A 20698-nucleotide genomic window follows, 5' to 3' on the forward strand; every position below is an offset into this window, starting at 1 on the left:
AGTGTTTCCCAAACTTGAGTCTCCTGCAGTTTTGGGACTACAGTCCTCATCATCCCTGACCACTGGTCCTGCTAGATAAGGACAATGGGAGTTGTAGTCCCAAAAAACAGCTGGAGACCCAAGTTTGGCCATGCCTGTTCTGGGAGGATGAGGCAGGCGAGTGCGCACAGCCCAGCTCCCTAGGTGGCCAGGTGAGGCTTGCTAGGTCTGGGAAGAGGTGTGTGATTCTTCAGTTGGAGTTGACTCAGAACAGGTGAGGCTCACATGCCTCGTCAAGCCCAGATGCCGCAATCAGCTGGCAAAGTACAGAAGGACAGCAGAGCTGTGTTTGCTCTACTTCCCATGTTGTTTGGACCATAGCTTGGATGTTCCAGGGAGCTCTTTGGGACTAGTGTGGGACTAACCTCCAAGTTCACGGACCCCTGGATCAGCTGCAGAGGCAGTAACTTGGCCTGACAGAACTTTGGTCTTTCTATCTGTTGGCCTGCCAGATTGCTGAATTTATGTGCTAGCATCTGCCTTGGGATCGTGCACTCCAGTGGGACTTGATTGCCAGGTAACCTGTGGGTCCAAACAGGCTGGGGGTGGGTGGGGGGAAGCCAGTGGTCTACCTGATGCTGTTGGACTCCCATCATTCCAGATGATTGGCCATGGCGGCAAGGGCTGATGGGAGTTGGAGTCCAACCACCTCTGGAGGGTTGCAGGTTCCCTATTCCTTCCTAGTACAAAATAGATTTGGATGTGCTCAGTGGTCATTCCCATCTAACTGCAATGTGCTGAGTCGTTGGGGGGTGTGGGTGAGAATTGCTACCTGGGGAAGAAGGTAGTTGGCAGAAGACTTCCACATATGTAAACCATTTCAAGTTTTTTTCTATAATTAAGCGGTGTCATGCCCTCCAACATTTCTTTGATGAAAATAGGGACGTCCTATTCAGTCCTACTACTACTAATATTTATACCCCACCCATCTGACTGAGTTGCCCGAGCCATTTTGGGAGGCTTTCAACATATATGAAAACATAATAAAACATGTAAAAAACTTCCCTATACAGAGCTGCCTTCAGATGTCTTCTAAAGGTTGCATAGTTACTAATCTCCTGGGGTTGAGGGTCGCATACACTCCAATATTTATCTGATGAAAATAGGGATGTCTTAAGGAAAAGCGGGACATTCCAGGATCAGATCAGAAACTGGGACGGCTTCTGTAAATCCCGGACTGTCCCTGGAAAATAGGGACACTTGGAGGGTTTGTCGTGTATGCATTATATGAAATAAAAGAATAAATAAGGAAATAAAATAGGGACAATGTTCCATGGAAGTGGGAGGGAAGTTTGGAGTGGGGACACAGGATTTCCCCCTTGGAATTCTTGCAAATTATGAAGAGGTAAAAAGGTTGCTCCCCCCCCCCCCCCGTGCGAAGACGAGATAGTGGGTGTGGGAACCTCTCTGTGACAAGGTTTTTAAACCTGTGTTTTCCAAATCACTTCAATGGCCCCATAAGACTCAAAGGGAATTATAATCTGTTCTGTTGTCCTTGGCCATGGTTACAAGGACCAGCCCTAGTGGAGGCCTCCTTCCACAAGGTTTACGCTGTAAGCCAGTGATTTTCAGCCAGTGTGCCATGGCACCCTGACTTGAATGATGGTCAGCGGTGCCGTGGGCAACACTGGCCTCTGTCCCTCTTTCCTTCCTTCCCTCCTCTAATGTCCTATCGTGTCTCTGGCTCCCAAAGGCTTGCACAGCTGTTGCAGCAGCCCTGGCTAGAAGCTTCCCAGGCAAATGGTGCCTCTCAGGCTGGCCAGAGGCTGCTGGTTGCCAGGAGCTGAGGTGGCCTCAGAGTAAGCAAGCAAGCAAGTGAGGGAGGGAGCCCAGCTAGCCAGTGCACCAGCCCTTGCTGTTGGGAATGGACAGACAAGAGGGAGGTGTCCTGCTGGCCTTTCTTGTGCTTTCTGTGTACAAGGCTTGCCTGGGAACTGAGTGCCTGGCGCTGAAGGGAAGCCTTTCTGCCATACAGGCCTGCCATTGCCCAGTGGTGCCTCCAAGGTGAGCAAGGTGCTGGCCTCACATTCACCTTTGGCCAGTCTGCTTAGGGCCACTAAGGCTGGGGGCATCCTCTTCCCAGGCCCCTGTAGGGCAATGTGAGGAGGCACCTCACTTTAGGGTGGGGAGGGGGTGGCTCAGAAAACAGGGGCAAAGATGGAGGTTGCCTGGGGGACTTGAAAGGAGAGGAGGCTGGGGGAACCCTCCACAAAGGAGGGTGTTCGAAAAAGGGTGAGGGGCTGCCGGCTCTGCAGCAACTGGGTTCCTGAGCCCCACAGGGGTGCTGCAGAAAGAATATAGTTGGTCAAGGGAACTGTGGACTCAAAAAGGTTGAAAACCTCCAGCATTTGGTAAAACATACTGTTTACATGAGGGACGCGGGTGGTGCTGTGGGTTAAACCACAGAGCCTAGGATTTGCCGATCAGAAGGTCGGTGGTTCGAATCCCTGCAACGGGGTGAGCTCCCGTTGCTTGGTTCCTGCTCCTGCCAACCTAGCAGTTCGAAAACACATCAAAGTGCAAGTAGATAAATAGGTACTGCTCCAGCGGGAAGGTAAACGGCGTTTCCGTGCACTGCTGTGGTTTGTCAGAAGCGGCTTAGTCATGCTGGCCATTTGACCCAGAAACTGTACACCAGCTCCCTTGGCCAATAAAGCAACCCCAGAGTTGGCCACGACTGGACCTAATGGTCAGGGGTCTCTTTACCTTTACCTTACTGTTTACATGTAGGCTCCATTAAAAAACAAACAACCCCCCCCCCCCAAGAATTGAGAACGTGGGCTTGAAAGAAATCAACTCCCAGCCCTGGGGGTGCATGGACTATTGGGGAGTTTGAAATTAAAAGGTGTTTCCGATTGCTCCTATTATAAAGCCTGTAGTTGGTATATTCAATATACCGTATGTGTGATTTAATGACTTTACTAATGGAAAGCATGTGTTGGGGCTGGTAAATGAGCTTTTGTTTGGCACTCGAGGTGCTTTCCACGGGTGTGAAAACTGAGCCGCCAAAGGCTGTGGATGTTCCAGCAAGAGAAGGGGAGGTGCATTCGTTGGTGGGGAGTATTATATTAAGGAAGATTGATCAGCTGTGCTGGAATAATAGCAGCTGCTTTGGCAAAGCAAAAGGGTGACACATTGAGGTTTGTGTCAAAGGGTAGCTGTGGAAGGGGCTTCATAACAAAACAAAACAAAAAGGATGGTGAAACGATACTAACTGCAGAGGGTTATATATTCTCATCATTAAGTGACAAGGGCAGCTTGGCCTTGGAGGCTGAAAAGAACCAAAACTGCTTCAGTGAAGGTGCTCAGTAGCCTCAATGCTAAGTCATACTTTCCTTAACCGATGGGGAAATTCACTGGGCACCCCATAGTCCCATCAGTGTTTCCTGGCTCCGGATCACCCAGTCCTCCCAGATCCGCAAAAATAAGACCTTAAACTGCCCAAGAAGCACGACAGGGCATAAAACCCAAACCACAATATGAATTCAGCTTCACAAGGAGATGAGGAAGATGTTAAAAGGGCTTCTGGATTTGATATCCGGATAAAATGGCAGGAAGGGTTTTGGTTTTTTAAAACAGAAACAAAAATAAAAGGATATTTCTAACATTGCATTTCCTGCTTTTTGCCACAAGAACAAATCTACCCAAATGTCAGATTTGAAGTGCTTTGCCCTTGTGATGTTGATCTGGTTCAGATTTCAATGGCAACGCGAGCACCACTGTATCCTTCTAGACAGTCTGGGATGCAATCAAATCACCTAGGATTTGTTTACTTCTGCCAACAAGAGATAAATAAATACAAACTATTTTGCTTGTTTGCATCAGGCTTCTTGGAAAATGACTGCGTGGTACCTTAAAGATTATAAATATATGTACCTGCATTCCTGTACCCGTGAAAATCTACGAAACCAATATATGTATTTGCCTACATGTTTATTAGGGACAAGAATGCCTCCATTACCCACTCAGGCTGCAGTCCTCTGTGTACCTTTGCGTGTAATTCCTTCTTGAAACCAGTGGGACTTAGGCCTGCAGGCTAGCAACAGCTCTTATCTAAATAGATCACTTGATTTCAACCACTCCTATCACAAATCCGAAGAATGAACACTAGCGAGTGTGTCTTATTTATGTACAGTGCTTGCCACTAGGATTGTGTGTTGCGTTTTAATTATTCTGAGCTGGTTTGGGAGAGGGAAATGGTTTTTGCCTGGGAAATGGTATAAAATATAATGAAGAAATGTATAAATAAACCCCAATGCATAACAATGTCAGTGTGGTGTAGTGGTTAAGAGCGGTAGTCTCATAATCTGGGGAACCGGGTTCGCGTCTCCGCTCCTCTACATGCGGCTGCTGGGTGACCTTGGGCTACTCACACTTCTTTGAAGTCTCTCAGCCCCACTCACCTCACAGAGTGTTTGTTGTGGGGGAGGAAGGGAAAGGAGAATGTTAGCCGCTTTGAGACTCCTTAAAAGGGAGTGAAAGGCGGGATATCAAATCCAAACTCTTCTTCTCCTTCTCTTCTACTTGGGGCTCAGCCACACTTCCACTATTCCCCTGCCTAATAATAATAAATAATCATAATAATAATAATTTAATATTTGTAACCCGCTCATCTGGCTGGGTTTCCCCAGCCACTCTGGGCAGCTTCCAACAAAGATTAAACATACATAAAAATGTCACACATTAAAATTTCCCTGAACAGGGCTGCCTTCAGATGTCTTCTAAATGGCAGGTAGTTGTTTATCTCTTTGACATCTGATGGGAGGGCGCCACTACCAAAAAGGCCCTCTGCCTGGTTCTCTGTAGCTTTGCTTCTCGCAGTGAGGAAACTGCCAGAAGGCCCTCAGCACTAGACCTCAGCGTCTGGGCAGAACGATGGGGGTGGAGATGCTCCTTCAGGTATAGTGTGGGTCCAACGCATGTCCTATAGGTCTGAGCAGTTTTGCCTTTGCCCCTCTGCATTCCCCCCAGAAAACTTGCTCTTTAGTGATAAATCAGAGCAAACATCGACCCAGATTTTTTCCCTGGGAAAAGGAGTGGGACAAGGGTAAAACTCCCATCAAATAAAGAGTGGGGTTTTTTTCCCCATTTGCTTGTTTTACACATATTAAAAAGTGGATATTTCTGCTGGCAGCTGTTACTTGGGATTTTGTAGGTATCTGCCATATATACAGCATGTGCTGCCCATGACCCAAACTTCCTCCCCTCTCCCCTCTCCTGTGCCACATAAGACTCGTTGGACTCTGTTGCAACCTGTAAGATATCAACCAGACTAGAGCTTTGAAAGTAAATGAATCTGTTCTGCATGCAGAACCCAGGCGCCCTCTTGTGCGTAAACCAGACAGATAATCTTTCAGACCGAACCGCACAGGATCTGCAAGATAGTATTCAATTTCTTTCCAAAATACAGATTTCTTTTTTCAAGAATACTTTTCAGATTAGAAACAGATGCTAGGGGAAGCTGTTTAGAGAAGAAGATTGCACAACTATATACCTGACCTGAGATGCCCCTATTTCCATATGAAGTGAAGACTGAATTCTGTTGTTTCTTTGTCAGGCTTTTTTTCTTTTTTCTTTATGCATAGAATAGAAAAAGGTCAAGATGTTGACCTTTTAAATGTCGAAATAATCGGACAGAAAAGACATTTTCTTGCAAGCTCCTTGGCTCCCTTTTCAAATGAGTGAGTAAGGGCTAATATTTTCTTGCTTGTGGGCAGTGCTGGAGAACATTTTTCATCCCGAGGGCCACATTCGCTTCTGGGCGACTTTGTGAGGGCCACATAACAGTGGTGGGCAGGACCAGAAGCAAATTTCATGAATGCAAATTTTACCTTTGTACAGCAGGGTAGTTTCTACGCACGCAAACACCCCTCTCTATCCTTCATCCAAGCAAGCAAGAGCCATTATTGAGGAAATATCCCACCCAGGAAAGTACACTCAAGCATACCCTTCAGCATTTTTCTGATGAAAATAGAGACCTTTACTACTACTTTACTACCATTTTATTACTATTTTACTATCATCTTATCACTATTTTACTACTACCTTACTATCATTTTACTACCACCATATTACTAATTTACTACTATATTACTACCATTTTGCTACCACTTTACTACTATCTTACTACACTTTTACTACTACTTTACTACTATTTTACTACTATTCCACCACTTTACTATTGTAGCATTTTACTACCATTTTACTACCTTACTGTCGTTTTACTATTTTACTACTACTTTGCTACTACTTTGCTAGTATTTTACTACTGTTTTACTACTACTTTACTGCTATTTTACTACTATTTCACCACTTTAGTATTGTTTTACCATTACTTAACTGCTACTTCACTACTGGTTTACTATTGCTTTACTACCACTTTATTTCCACTTTACTTCTGCTACTTTATTACTTATACTACTTTACTATTTATACCCCTATTTATACAATAGACCTTCCTGAACAATGGCATGCCTGTCTATAGTATTGTTACTATTTTATTAATTGTATATACTGCCCTTCATCTGTAGATTTAAGGTTGGTTTTCAACATAAAAATGCAAGGTAAAAAACACAAAATACACAATAAAAACAAGAACAAGAACAAACCAATAAGCCCTCACCCTCTCCTTTGGCTTGTCCTTCACTCATGACTTCTCTCTTGTTCCTTCATCTTAACTTCCCCACTTTTGCAAACCTTCCAGTTGTCCCTAATTTCCCGGGACAGTCCCAGATTTATTGAAGCTGTCCTGGTTTCTGACGTTATCCCGCTTTTCCTTAGGACGTCCCTATGTTCATCGGAGAAATGTTGGATGGTATGGAGTTATACAAGGCAACAAGCCATCCGAAGGCAACCTGTATAGGGAAGTTTTTAAATGTTTACTGTTTTATTACCTTTTGATATGTTTTGAAAGCCGCCCAGAGTGGCTAGAGCAACCCAGGCAGATGGATGTGGTATAAATACAGTGGTACCTCAGGTTACATACACTTCAGGTTACATACGCTTCAGGTTACAGACTCCACTAACCCAGAAATAGTGTGTCAGGTTAAGAACTTTGCTTCAGGATGAGAACAGAAATTGAACGAATTAAGTGCTTAACCTGAGGTACCACTGTAGTAAAATTGTTGTTACAGAACAGGGCACCCCTATTTTCATCGGAGAAATGTTGGAGGGTGTGCTTTTGTCCTCACCTCAGTTTTGACTACTGGCTCCTCACACAGCTCCTGACTCACGACAGTGTGATGCCCATCGCTCAGTTCTGACTAAAGGATTTTAGGCGGCCATTGCTGGTGAAGACATTTTGGGAGCCAAAATATCCAACACCACTAAATTCTGGTGTACTTCTTTAGCATAACAGTGTAAACGGGGATCAACTTACAAACAATGAGAAGCCATTCCCCCCCCCCCTCACTACTTTATATGGAAACGACTGGAAAAACCTCTATGATTGAGGCTACCAACATGCCTGTTTGTACAATGAACACTTCTGAGGTAATTCTTTGGCCCTGCCAAAAGCCTCTCAGTTTGCCCACTTGCTGCTGCTTATTCATGTTACTGGTTTCTCTGTTGAAAAAATACAGAGAGCTGAAGGAGGAAGTTGAAAGACTTCTTTCCAGTGCTATTTTTCCAGAAAAAGAGGTGCTGGGACTCACAATGAAGTCCTCTTATAATGGCAATGGTGCCCACCTGAGAGGCGATGGAACTGAGTTCCAGAGAGTTCCAGCTGGAAAAAAGCGCTGATTCTTTCCCACTTTCTGTGTCAGCTCAATGTGCTTTGGAAGGCGCTGAATAATTCTTTCGGATCCGACTTTTAAACGTACTTTTTGTCTGTCTCTTGGGGCAGGAAGTGGCCAAAAGGGTTGGAGCTCACTTCTTGAAAAATCCAAGAGAGCCCACTGAGGTCTAGAAAGTTTGGGGAGCCTTCTTCTGCGCTCTTCATAAAAACAAGCAGGTCCATTTGCCTTTTCGCAACACGTTCCATTTCTGTGGCTTTTATGTTTTTCCTTATTGCTATTTTAGTGATGGTTGTCTTTATTATTTAATGATTTACTTTGGCATCTTTTTTCACCCAGCCCTTCAAACAAGTTCCCTGGGCAGCTTTCAAGGTCATAAAATACGGTCAAAATGGAAGAATATTGCCAAAGCAACCCACACTAGATAAAAGCAGCAAAATCTAAAAGCCGCAGAGAAGTCTGCAGCTGAGCTCTTTTTATTGTCTGTTTGCTAGCTTTTGTTTGTTTAGGCTCAGGGACAGCTTTGGGTTTCCAAATGTGCGGGTTCAAATCATCGCAGCCTTTTAAGATTTGTTATTGGTTTTGGGTGTTGATTTGCTTTTGTTTAAACAGGTGAAGTTAGTACTATATAGATATGCTTCAAAAAGAGAGAGGGCTTATACAAACTCATGAGGGAAACATAGATGGAACTGTATTATCATGGATGTTGTCCCAGAAATTAAGAAATAATGCCCATCTTTCTGTGAATCTGTCTTGCTGTTGACTATGTGATGTTATTCTCTGATATGTCAGTTTAGTCATTAGGGCAGCTTTCTGTACTTTCAGTAACCATTCTTTTAATGGCAAAGCTCATTTTTTCTTCCCAAAGCTGAGCAATGAGCCTGTTAACATACAACAAATTGTACATTGGCATTCCCACTCCTGTTTTCAGCACACACAAAGGGGTTACACTGAAGGTTTTAGAGATAATGTATCCTAGAATTTCCTGCACTATGCTGAGAACCACACTTTCATTTTAAATTTTTTTTTACTCCGCTCCAGAAAATATGTAAATAATCTGCCCTTGATCACCTACATCTTGCTTAACTCATGAGGTGTAAGATGCCACTGACAGATTGTACAGAGTTCTTTTAGATTAGCAGTAATTCATCTTTTAGGTATTGTTTTTGAAATTTAAAGTCTGTTTTGTTTGTATTGTACTGAGGTTGTATTTTCTCAGACCCTTTCACCACTTCTAGGGTTGCAACTGATCAAACGTGATGTCGGTGAGAAACATATATATTATGCTACTTCATTGCTTTGCATTTGCACTCGCCATTATACTTTTGAATTATGTATTTTGATACGGTAGGTCAATATATAGTTGCCATTTATTCTGCAATGCGTTGAAGCAGCAGATGTCTTAGGCAAATCAGTGAGATGATTGCTTGATTGTATGAGATTGCGCACCCATCGTTCAGTCAAGTGCAGCATCTTCTGAGCTATTGTACAGTGGTACCTCAGGTTACATATGCTTCAGGTTACAGACTCCGCTAACCCAGAAATAGTACCTCGGGTTAAGAACTTTGCTTCAGGATGAGAACAGAAATCGTGCTCTGGCGGCGCGGCACCCATTAGCTAAAGTGGTGCTTCAGGTTAAGAACAGTTTCAGGTTAAGAACAGACTTCTGGAATGAATTAAGTACTTAACCCAAGGTATCACTGTATATTATTTTGCCCATTACCTGCTTAGTTTACCCTTCACATCCCTCAAACTCATCTTTGTGAAGCTGTCACCAATGCATAGGCAATGGCTGTCTCAAATGTACACAATTCAGCTTAACTGCAACTTGAATACAGCTTACATTTCCAAATCAGATGGAAGCTGGTTTGAGGGGAAAGGGCACCATTTCTCAAGAAACTACAGGATGTATATGGATTGTGGCTAGCGGCATGTGTGCATGGCTTCAAACACACACACACACACACACACACACACACACACACACACACACACACACACTATATGGAAATGCAAGCCTTGCAATTTTAACATATCACCAGAAGGTGGCAGACTATGCGAAGATATTAAAAATGCAGATTTTGCTGAGGCTTTTATGCAAAATCTACAACTCAGTTGTAAAAGAGCCAGTCTTACGTCTTAAAGATCACTTCTATCCTCCCAGAAACTAAGGAAAGAGAAATATTCCTCTGTGGTTTTTCTAGGAATCTGCATTACGTTGTGCAACATTTTTTTTTTTTAAGTACAAATGTGGCTACACAGTAATGGTTTTCTTGTCAGAGGACAATAGACAAAGCTAGAAAAATTTAGGGGTTTTTTGTGTGTGTGGAAGAGAACAAATTCGGTCCCACTGTGGAACATTCCGTTTCCATGGCCTTTTGGTTAGTAGAGCAAAGCTGCCTTCCTGATGACCTCCAAAAAATATTTTCCTCCTCCTTTCCTGTATATTCACTTCTGTTCTCACTTTCAGAAAGTTCTATTCAAAGGAAACTATTGTACAAACTTTGGGTCACTGGGATTCCACCCCCAACTGGACTGGAGTGAGAATTCAATTGTGTGCTAGTAAGGGCCAAATCCAGGATTAATTGGTTGAAGTGATCTGGAAGCAATTGGTTTGGTTTTGGCGTGTGTAACCTCAGATGAGTTGCAAAGCCCTTCCTTAGGCCTCATTCTTACTACACTTCCCTTAATGTTTTCAAAGTTAGTGAATGTGCTAAACGGTGTGTGTGTGTGTGTCTTTCCCCTACTTAAAAGTTTAAAGTGAGGTGTATTTACATCTGTTCGCTTCTTATATCCCTTGTACAGTGGAACTTCAGTTCTTGAACGTCTCTGTTGACAAACGTTTCAGAACCCGATAACCCAGAAGTAAATGCTTCTGTTTCCGAACACGCCTTGGAAGTCAAACGGCTTCCGCTGCGTGTTTTTCAATTTTCTGAATTGAATTTGTAGATGGCCCTTTGACCCTCAGTTTTCAAATATTTCAGAACTCGAACGACGGTCTTCCGGAACAGATTACGTTCGAGAACCGAGGTACCACTGTATTGCTAGATATTTTCCTGTAAGGTGAGATTCCTTTTCTTGCTGCTGCTATTGCTGTTGCACCATGTTATCAATCTTCCATACCCAGGAAGGCCATATTCTCCAACATTCCTCAGATGAAAATACAGACTTTTCTCACTCTCCTGACCCTCCTCGACCCCCCCCCATTTTTGTAGAGCATTTCCTATCAAAAGGTCAAGTGCCACCACCTTCTTCTTCTTTGGCGATCACTCATGGCCAAATAAGTTTGTCTTCCATGAACACGGTTTTAACAGTAAGTAAGTGACTGTGGAGGCCAATTCTGGATCCACACATCCTTCCACAGTGGGGACCTAGGTTTCTGGGTGGGAGTTGATCACAGTGAAGGTTTGCCAAGATTGCCTTCCTCTTAGCACGTTTCTCCCTTTTGTCCTGAGTTCGAGCGTCTTCAGAGTTCATGACACCTTTAGTAAAGGCTGTTCTCCAACCAGAGCGCTTGCAGGCCAGTGTTTCCCAATTGTCAATGTTTATACTACATTCTTTTAGATTTGCCTTGAGAGCATCTCTAAACCTCTTTTGTTGACCGCCAGCATTACGCTTTCCATTTTAAAGTTTGGAATAGAGTACCGGTAGTTGCTTTGGAAGACGATCATCAGGCATCTGCACAACACGACTGGTCCAGCGAAGTTGATGTTGAAGAATCATTGCTTTGACACTGGTGATCTTTGCTTCTTCCAGTACACTGGCATTAGTTTGCCTGTCTTTCCAAGTGATATGTAAAATTTTTTGGAGACACCATTGACGGAATCTTTCGAGGAGTTGGAGATGGCATTTATAAGTGGTCCATGTTTCACAAGCATACAGTTAGTTTGGTAGTACAATAGTTTTGTAAACATGCATTTTGTATGAACATCTATTGTGAAATAGATGTTAAATACATGTTAAATCTATGCTTAAAATTTTACGCTGAAAGATCCTACCAGAGTTCAGCATTTTCCATGTCCTATAATGACACCACAAACTCTCCCACATTATTCAATGAAACTGAAACATGCTTAACTTTGGCCGTACAGTACTTCATTTTGTTATTTTGTCTGCAGTTTACAGGGAACAGAAGACAAACTGATAATTCAGCAATTATTTGGGACTTCATTCATTCCTTTTCAAAGGGCAGTGGCTCCAATCCAGCTACTGTTAGTCTTCAGTAGCTTCAGTGGTACTTAATTACATAGTTAGCAACATTTAGCTGAATTAACACCAGATATTTTGTTTAAACCGCTCCTGTCCCCCTGTCCCCCCCACAGTGATTGTGCCCTCTCAAATATCATTGTGGTAAAAGAAAGCAGACGTTGGGTAGATTATTAGTTATAGAATCCACTTCTCATTTCATTTATTAGACTTATTAATCACTTGTTACCCAAACGTCTCCAAGAGACAGCAGAAAAGATACAGTACATAATACCTTATGAGGAGGGGAAGTGGGGGCAATAATATAATACACTAATACATTAATATCATACCCTCCAAAATTTATCTGATGAAAATAGGTATGTCCTATTTAACAACAACAATTTATTATTTATACCCTGCCCATATGACTGGGTTGCCCCAGCTACTCTGGGTGGCTTCCAACACGTATAAAAACATGATAAAACATTTTTTTAAAAAAACCTTCCCTAGACAGGGCTGCCTTCGGATGTCTTCAAAAGGTTGCATAGTTACTCATCTCCTTGGCTTGGGGGTTGCATAACTCCATACCCTTCAACATCTCTCCAACAAAAATCGGTATGTCCTAAGGAAAAGCAGGGCATTCCAGGGTGCAATCAGAAACCAGGACGGCTTCTGTAAATCCAGGTCTGTCCCTGGAAAATAGGGACACTTGGAGGATCTGTAATATTTTATATAATATAGTAACAGTCATTTCAAATCATACTCACATAATAAACAGAGCAATAATTTGTCCCCAAACCATTCACACCAAGCCAACTATTCCCCCCCCCCCCTTTAGCCTTCCCACCCCAACCAGAAGTCTGGTGCTGAGGCCAGATGTTCCAGTGTCCTCCAGGGATGGTCGATCATCTCTCCTCTCCCTTCAGGGGGATCAGTAGCACAACAAAGCCGGAGGGTGGTTCTCCACCCATACTAGCAATCGATGAAAGAAACTTTTGTAATGATTCCAAATGACAAAACCTTTTCCTATCCAGCTGATGTAAATTGGCAGCAATGTGAGATTTATATCCAGAGTTTGGAGTTGAGGACTGAACATTGTGCATCTCTGAAAACAAAACAAAAACCAGTCCCAAAACACCTCCATAGGGACAGAATAGATTTATAAATCAAAACAGGAAATGCTGAATTCCTGTCCCCACTCCCATGGTTGTGTAATTCCTCCAGAGCACATGGCAGGTGCCCTTAAATGGACTAGAGGACCGTTCTTAAAACTAACATTGTCTTTGATGCACCATTTTCATCTGGGGATAAGGCCAGAGAAACGCTAACCATAAAGGAAATGGAGGTTGCGGTGGGAGGGGGAGAATGAATGGAAAACACTAATGCCAGGGATAAACCAGAGAGGTGGGAAAGCCAGTGTGGTGTAGTGGTTAAGAGCGGTAGACTCGTAATCTGGTGAACCGGGTTTGATTCCCTGCTCCTCCACATGCAGCTGCTGGGTGACCTTGGGCCAGTCACACTTCTCTGAAGTCTCTCAGCCTCACTCACCTCACAGAGTGTTTGTTGTCGGGGAGGAAGGGAAAGGAGAATGTTAGCCGCTTTGAGACTCCTTCGGGTAGTGATAAAGCAGGATATCAAATCCAAACTCTTCTTCTTCTTCTTCTTCTCTTCTTCAAAAGTGCACCAAAAAAATATTGTTACAAACGTCTGCCCTTCGCTTTGCTGTGTGGTAGCAAGAGTTTCCAGGCACCCACACAGAGTCTGTGTTCCTTTGGAGAATTGATTCTCCTTCTTCCCCTTAAATACTTACAACAAACCTTTGAGGTGGGGGGGGGGGGAGAGAGAGAGAGAGAGAGAGAGAGAGAGAGAGAGAGAGAGAGAGAGAGAGAGAGAGAGAGAGAGACTGGCTTAAGATCACCCAGTGAGCTTCATGCCCTAGTGGGGATTTGAACCCTGGTCTCTCCTAGGTCCTAGTCCAACGCTCTAACCAGTACACCACACTGCCTCACTTCCCTCACCTTGTTTTATAGGAAGCTTGCTCTATTGTCCCAGCATCGACCTCCACATAAAACAGCTCCGACTGAAGAACAAAATATTTATTGTATATCTATCTGACTGACCTATACTGCCCATCTGGACTTCAAACAACAGTATGTTCCCTAGAGGAGTTTTGTTTTGTTTGCCTTCCACTTTTCTCATCCTGTCCCAGAGCAACACCATATGGATGTGGCTGGCAACTCTTTCTTCCCTCCACCCTTCTGGCTGAGGCAAGAAAAGAAAAAAAATTTTCAACTCGGTCATAAAAAAAACCTTCCACCCACAGCTCTAACTGAATGGCTATGTGCAGTATAAGGTTTTAATTTCATTTTTCCAGCAGTTTCCACCCACCTAAATGTTTATTGGATTATCACTTTCAACGGCCCTATATTAGAACGAATATTTGATTCAAGAACCACAATTAATCAGAGAGTTTATAAAGATGTTACTACGGGGTCAGGTTGACTTGACATCTGAAGGGGTTCTAACAACTCTGGAAGAAAGAAGAGGCCTGCTTTTTTAAAGTATTTTTAGGTTAGAGGAGCAAGTTTAAATTCATAAACACACCTCTTTAAGAAAAGAGAATAAGTGTGAAATTTTGTTCACCAGTCATATAGATAAAGGCACCCTTGCGAAATTTTATGATCAAGCATAGATCAGATTCCAGATGCATACATGGGGAAAAAAATGGGAGAAAGAATTATCAGGTGTAATACTGAGGGAAGAATGGAAATGTATTTGGGACAATATCCCGTTTAAACTGATGGCAGAAAATTCAAAGGAAAATTGTTGTAAGACTCTCTAAAAATGCTAAATGTGATCTAATATGCAGGCTTAGAGTTTATACTTGCTGGAGATGTGGTTCAGTCAAAGCTGATTTTATACACATCTTTTGGAACTGTCTCAAAGTATGAGCCTTTACAAAATCTGTGCAGACTAATATGTCAGGATGTCTCATGAACTTTAGAACCTAAAGTTTTCTTGCTTGATTATCTGAAGGATATTATTTTGGAAAATGATTTAGAAATAGTAATCAATCTTACAACAGCTGCAAAACGAATGATTGCTAAGAAGTGGGGGAGGGGGGGAGTATATCCCTTTACAGAATCTGAGTGGATAGAGAAAAATATGGTCTTATTGTAACACTGATTAAGTTAACATATTAGAAAAGAATATGCAGAAACCAACCCAATAAGCATATGGAAAAACACTACAATTCCATGTAATGTTCTGGAATAACATGCTTAATGATGATGTTGAACCTTAAAGAGTGGAACAGGATCAAAGATAAAGAACTTGGAGAAGTGAAAAAATGCACTAGGAGCAGGAATGAAGAAATGGTCATAAGAGTTAGGGGTAAAAAAAAGGAAAAGGAAATTATTGTGAATAATTGATGCATATTATTAGCTTTGTGTACCTTGACACATATTATACAGACAAACCTTGGTTGTCAAATGTAATCCATTCCGGAAGACTGTTAGACTTCCGAAATGCTCGACAACTGAGGACCAAAGGGCAGTCAGCAAAGGCAATGGAGAGAACAAGAAAGGAAAAAAAAACTCCCCAGAAGCTGTTTGGCTTCCGAAAATTGTTCAGAAACCAGAGCAGTTACTTCCGGGTTTTCAGCATTCCAGAGAAAAAACATACGATAACGGAGGTATTTGGGAACCGAGCTTTGACTGTACCTGTGACCATTTACCGGTAATTAGATGGAATACTGAAAGGTAAAACCAGTGCTTTTTTCTGGGGGTATGCAGGGGTACGCATACCTGTAAACGTTTTGTGAATTTAAGTTTGGCCTCATTGAGGAGCAGTATATCAATATGAGTAGGAAAATGAGAGCACCCCATAACATATTTTTAAAGGAAAAAAGCACTGGGTAAAACCATCTCTTTTCATTTTCTTTGCTGGATATAAACTCACTCTCAGTTGTGGGTCTCAGGACTCTTTCCTTTTGCATATTGGTGTGGATTAGCTCTGGTGAACATTTCTCTGCATTGTGTTCTGTTTGCTTTTATGCTTTGGCAATGCTTTCCTCTGTTAGCCATTGTGGGACCTCCTGGAAATACCACCTTTTTTTAATTTTATTTTTGTAAGTACAGTGGTACCTCGGGTTAATTACTTAATTCGTTCTGGAGGTCCATTTTTAACCTGAAACTGTTCTTAACCTGAAGCACCACTTTAGCTAATGGGGCCTCCTGCTGCTGCCGGGCCGCTGGAGCACGATTTCTGTTCTCATCCTGAAGCAAAGTTCTTAACCTGAAGCACTATTTCTGGGTTAGCGGAGTCTGTAACCTGAAGCGTATGTAACCTGAGGTACCACTGTATGATTATTTTCCTGCAGTAAAGGAGTGGATTCCCGGATTGGTTAGCCCTCCCACTCATTCCACTAGGCACTGTAGCATTACAGCATTCTTAATATTATCTCTTTCAAATTGTATCTTGCTAAAAATTCTTTTTAATAGAAACGCATTGAAAGATTGACTGATGAATAAGTAAAAAAGATTTGATGGTAAGATGGTGCCCACCACAAAAGCTATACAGTGGTACCTCTGGATGCGAATGGGATCCGTTCCGGAGCCCCATTCGCATCCATCTGCGTGGGTTGTGATTCGCCGCTTCTGTGCATGTGCGTGACGTAATTTTGAGCGTTTGTGCATGCGCGAGCGACGAAACCCGGAAGTAACGCATTCCGTTACTTCTGGGTCGCCGAGGAGCGTAACCTGAAAACGCTCAACCTGAAGCGACTTTAACCCGAGCTATGACTGTAGTGGGAGATCTGAGGCCCTAAAAATGTTGCTGGACTACAACTCCCATCATCCCTGACCACCGGCTTGGCTGAAGGGAACTAGAGTCCAACAAGGTCTGCAGGGCTTCTTTCATCGTCCCAGCACTGACCGTGATATGTGAACAAAATTCTGCCAATAAGTGAATAACAAGATGTCTATTGTGTGTTTTTCTGACCTATACTGCCTGGACTTCCAACAGCTGGATGTTCCCTACAAGACTTTTAAAAGAAGTGGGTTTTTTTGGAACTTATCCTGTCCCAGAGCAACACTGTGTTGCTGGCTGGCTATTCTTTCCTTCCTCCACCCTTTTGGGCTGAGGTAATCCTTCAAAATTGCTTAGTGTTTTCAACTCTTTTTGAAAGAAAGCTTCCATCCGCTGCTCTTCTGCCCAGTTTAAGGTTTCTAATGTCTTTTCCCTGCAGTCCGCCCCCCCCCTTAAACTGCAAACATTTCTTGGCAGGTTGCCTCTGTGGTCAAGTCTAGATTAATGTTGGTTGTGGAGATTTGCCTTGACAATGTTTACACACGTTCACTATAAGCAAACTTACACAACAATGAAATATTTCAATAGATATTGCGCAGCAGACATTACCAAACAGTAAAAGAAAACCAATAGACTTTTAATGATGAAATCCATCTTACCCACAAGAAGTTTCCTGTTTACTCCAGTGGACAGGGGACACATTTAATCACCCCGTTTCCCCCTGCCACGCCACTGCTGCGGTCAGCTGCATTTCCTGGGGGGGGGGACCCCAATGCGGAAAATGCAATTGGACTACATTGCAGGGTTGTCAAAAGGTCCTCCCCCTCCCAGCTCCCCTCATCCATCCAAGCACATTAAAGTGCCCATTTTTTCACTGCCCAACAAGATTTATATCACCACACAGGTATATATTAGTCTTAGTCCCTCCCTGTAACAAATTCTTTCAGATGTTATGATAAAATGGGAACAAGATATAGGCCACACAATTGAATTGGATAACTGGAATGAACTACGGACAAAGAATATAAAATTTACGGCTTGTTACTTAATGAGAGAAAATCTCATGAAAACGCAATATTGGACCCCTGTAAAAATGGCAAAAATTAATAAAACTTATAACAAGAAATGTTGGAGGTGCAAAAATCAAGTAGGAACCTTTTACCATATGTGGTGGGCGTACCCAGAGATTAGAAAGTTCTGGGACACGACCTATGAGGAGATGAAAAGGTTATTAAAAATTACATTCAACAAAAAACCGGAATAATTTCTTTTGGGAATTTTGACAAACAATATCCCCAAAAAGAAAACAAGACTATTTCTTTATGTAGCATGTAGTGGCTAAGTATTGGAAGGAAGATCATATACCCACCAAAGAAGAATGGTTGTGTAAACTGTGTGAGTACTTGGAACTCGCGAAGCTGACAGATATAAGATATAAGTATAACAAGATACTTAAAAAAGAATGGGATTACCTAAATAACTACTTGACGAACCAAGGTTCATCAGCTAAGATCTGGCTGTGTTGAGAATAACACCGCAAAGGAAAAAACTCCCTGATACCAAGATGAGGGATTTACTGAAATACAGACAGGTAGACTTTAATTAGAAATAATGAACTGTTATGAAGTTGGCGGAAGTTGACAATAACTATGTTTCTTTTTTTGGAATTGTCTTAGTTTATTGAAGAATGAACTAATGTTGTTTTATGTAGGCTTCCTTTTTTCTTTTCTTTCTAAGATTTTAATGTACTTACAAAAAGGCATATATTTATATCTCTTACTTCTTTCTTCCTTTCTGGAGTTTCTGCTTTTATTCTTTTCTTTTTTTGCTCTCTCTACATAAGTCTTTTTTGTTTGTTTAAGTTTGTGAGTTTGATTTATGTATATGTGCAATACAATACAATCAGAGCTGTTCCGCCTGGCCTTTGGTTCAGGGGCGCCGACTTATAAAAAATATTGGGGGGGCGGGGGCCCATACCGACTTATAAAAAATATTGGGGGGGGGCCAAGACCTCCAAACCGCTGCTGCTGGGGGAACGAAAGGGGCAAGCCCCGGGCTGTCCCGACCTTAAGTGAACCTGTGAGGGCCCGCCCTTTGCGGCAGCTGATTGGCTGCCGCTGTGGGCGGTGAATATTAATGAGCTAGATGCCCCACGAATATTAATGAGCTAGGGCCCCGCGAGATTGTTGATGGGTCGAGAGCCCGCAACCCCACCCCCTCTCTAGATCGGGAGTGGCTTTGTTTTAACTCATTACTGAATGTATTTTAAAAGGTAACTATCGTCAAACAAGGAAAATAAAAAATACCAACATAATTTTGTGATTTTACAAAGCATAATATAACTAATAATTTTCTTAAATTATTGGGGGGGGGCAGAGCCCCCCCAAACGAATTTTTGAGGGGGCTCGGGCCCCCTCAGGCCCCATGGAGTCGGCGCCTATGCTTTGGTTTGGACTCAGTCTGACCCTTATGTTTCCCCCCCCTTATGGTTTTGATCTACGGGCTGCTTTTAAAACGGAATGGGTGCGAGTGCCTGCGGAATTTTAAGGGAGCGTCTTATATTCAGGTATTCTCCCCCCCCCCCCCGAATTTTAAAGGTGCAGCTTATATTCAGGTACAGCTTATATTCAGGCCAATACGGTAAAAATGACTAGGAAACAAATGTTTAACCACACAACTGGATTTTCTACCACCGCTTTGCTCCAGATGGAAGGCAGGGTGATGGCAGCAAAACTAAATCTTGGAAATAAAAAGAGGAATAGAATCAGTCCCCCCCCCCTTTGGGGGACAGTTAAGATCTATTGGTACATGACAAATCTGCCCTAGGTGCATATTTTGCTGCTGAGCCAGTGTGGTGTAGTGGTTAAGAGCAGTAGATCCGTAATCTGGTGCACCGGGTTCATGTCTCTGCTCCTCCACATGCAGCTGCTGGGTGACCTTGGGCTAGTCACACTTCTCTGAAGTCTCTCAGCCTCACTTACCTCACAGGAGGAAGGGAAAGGAGATTGTTAGCGGCTTTGAGACTCCTTCGGGTAGTGATAAAGCGGGATAACAAATCCAAACTCTTTTTCTTCTCCTCCTCCTTACTACAGATATGGTAAGTGAAGTGTTAAGAACTGGTAGGCTGTTGCTCATTGTGGAATAATTTACTGCCAGTTACCACTAGAGGCCAGCTGATATTAAGTGCAATGAGACCACACATCTGGATTTTGAGTTGCTTTTACCCAGCACAATCAGAAACAGCCCAGGAAAGAGACAAAGCCCATATATAGCTCTATCAGGAAAAGCAATGCTAATTTGTGATTCTGGGTGTGTGTTTTTTATCCCACTAACTGCAACTCTGAATGAAGATTTCTTACTGCCCGATAGGAATCACAAGGAATATGTTATTTCCCCCCTATAGAAGGGACCTAATAACCTCAAGTAGTACTCTAGATCAAACAATAACTCAGTTTTGTGGGTCTGCCAGATAAGGTAGCTAGGTGAAAAAGAGCCCAATTAAGTTACACCTGCCCAAACTGCTTCCTATTAAAAGTGCAGAAGCCCCCTTTCTGATGTGACCGCTTTGGTAGTGGATTGTGGAATAATTGCTTTATGCCGATTGATTTTAAACTTGGATATCACAATGACTGAACCCTGCTCTCCCATGGTGATCAAGGAGTTCATTATTTACCTGGTTCCTCTGTCTCTGCTCTGCCGTTTACTTATGCTCCTTATATCACAGAGTGGTGGTAGTCTAAAATGACATTCTTTCCAGTTATACCAAACACAAGCCATGCTTTGGGAATCTGAGACCTCTTACTGCTCAGAAATTGGAGTGCACTTAAAAGTACTCTCCCACGTTGCAATACATTGCTCCTTCCTTTTCAATTTGCTGCAGGCAGAATATATTTACAAAGCTGTCTGACTGTGCAAAACTCTGGGGCACA

The 20698-nt window shown here is 42.8% G+C and overlaps 1 long non-coding RNA gene across 1 annotated transcript; it reads right to left on the reverse strand.

The window, feature by feature from the left end:
• Positions 1-12148: 12148 nt before the first annotated feature.
• LOC309363584 lies at positions 12149-20653 on the reverse strand. The gene is made up of 2 exons (XR_014165437.1): positions 20443-20653; positions 12149-12678 (listed from the first exon to the last, which is right to left on the reverse strand). It is a non-coding gene; the product is annotated as an uncharacterized lncRNA (long non-coding RNA).
• Between the last annotated feature and the right edge of the window lie 45 nt (positions 20654-20698).

The sequence above is a fragment of the Podarcis melisellensis genome (genome assembly GCF_964234715.1).
Source record: "Podarcis melisellensis genome assembly, chromosome: 2".
NCBI lineage: Eukaryota > Metazoa > Chordata > Lepidosauria > Squamata > Lacertidae > Podarcis > Podarcis melisellensis.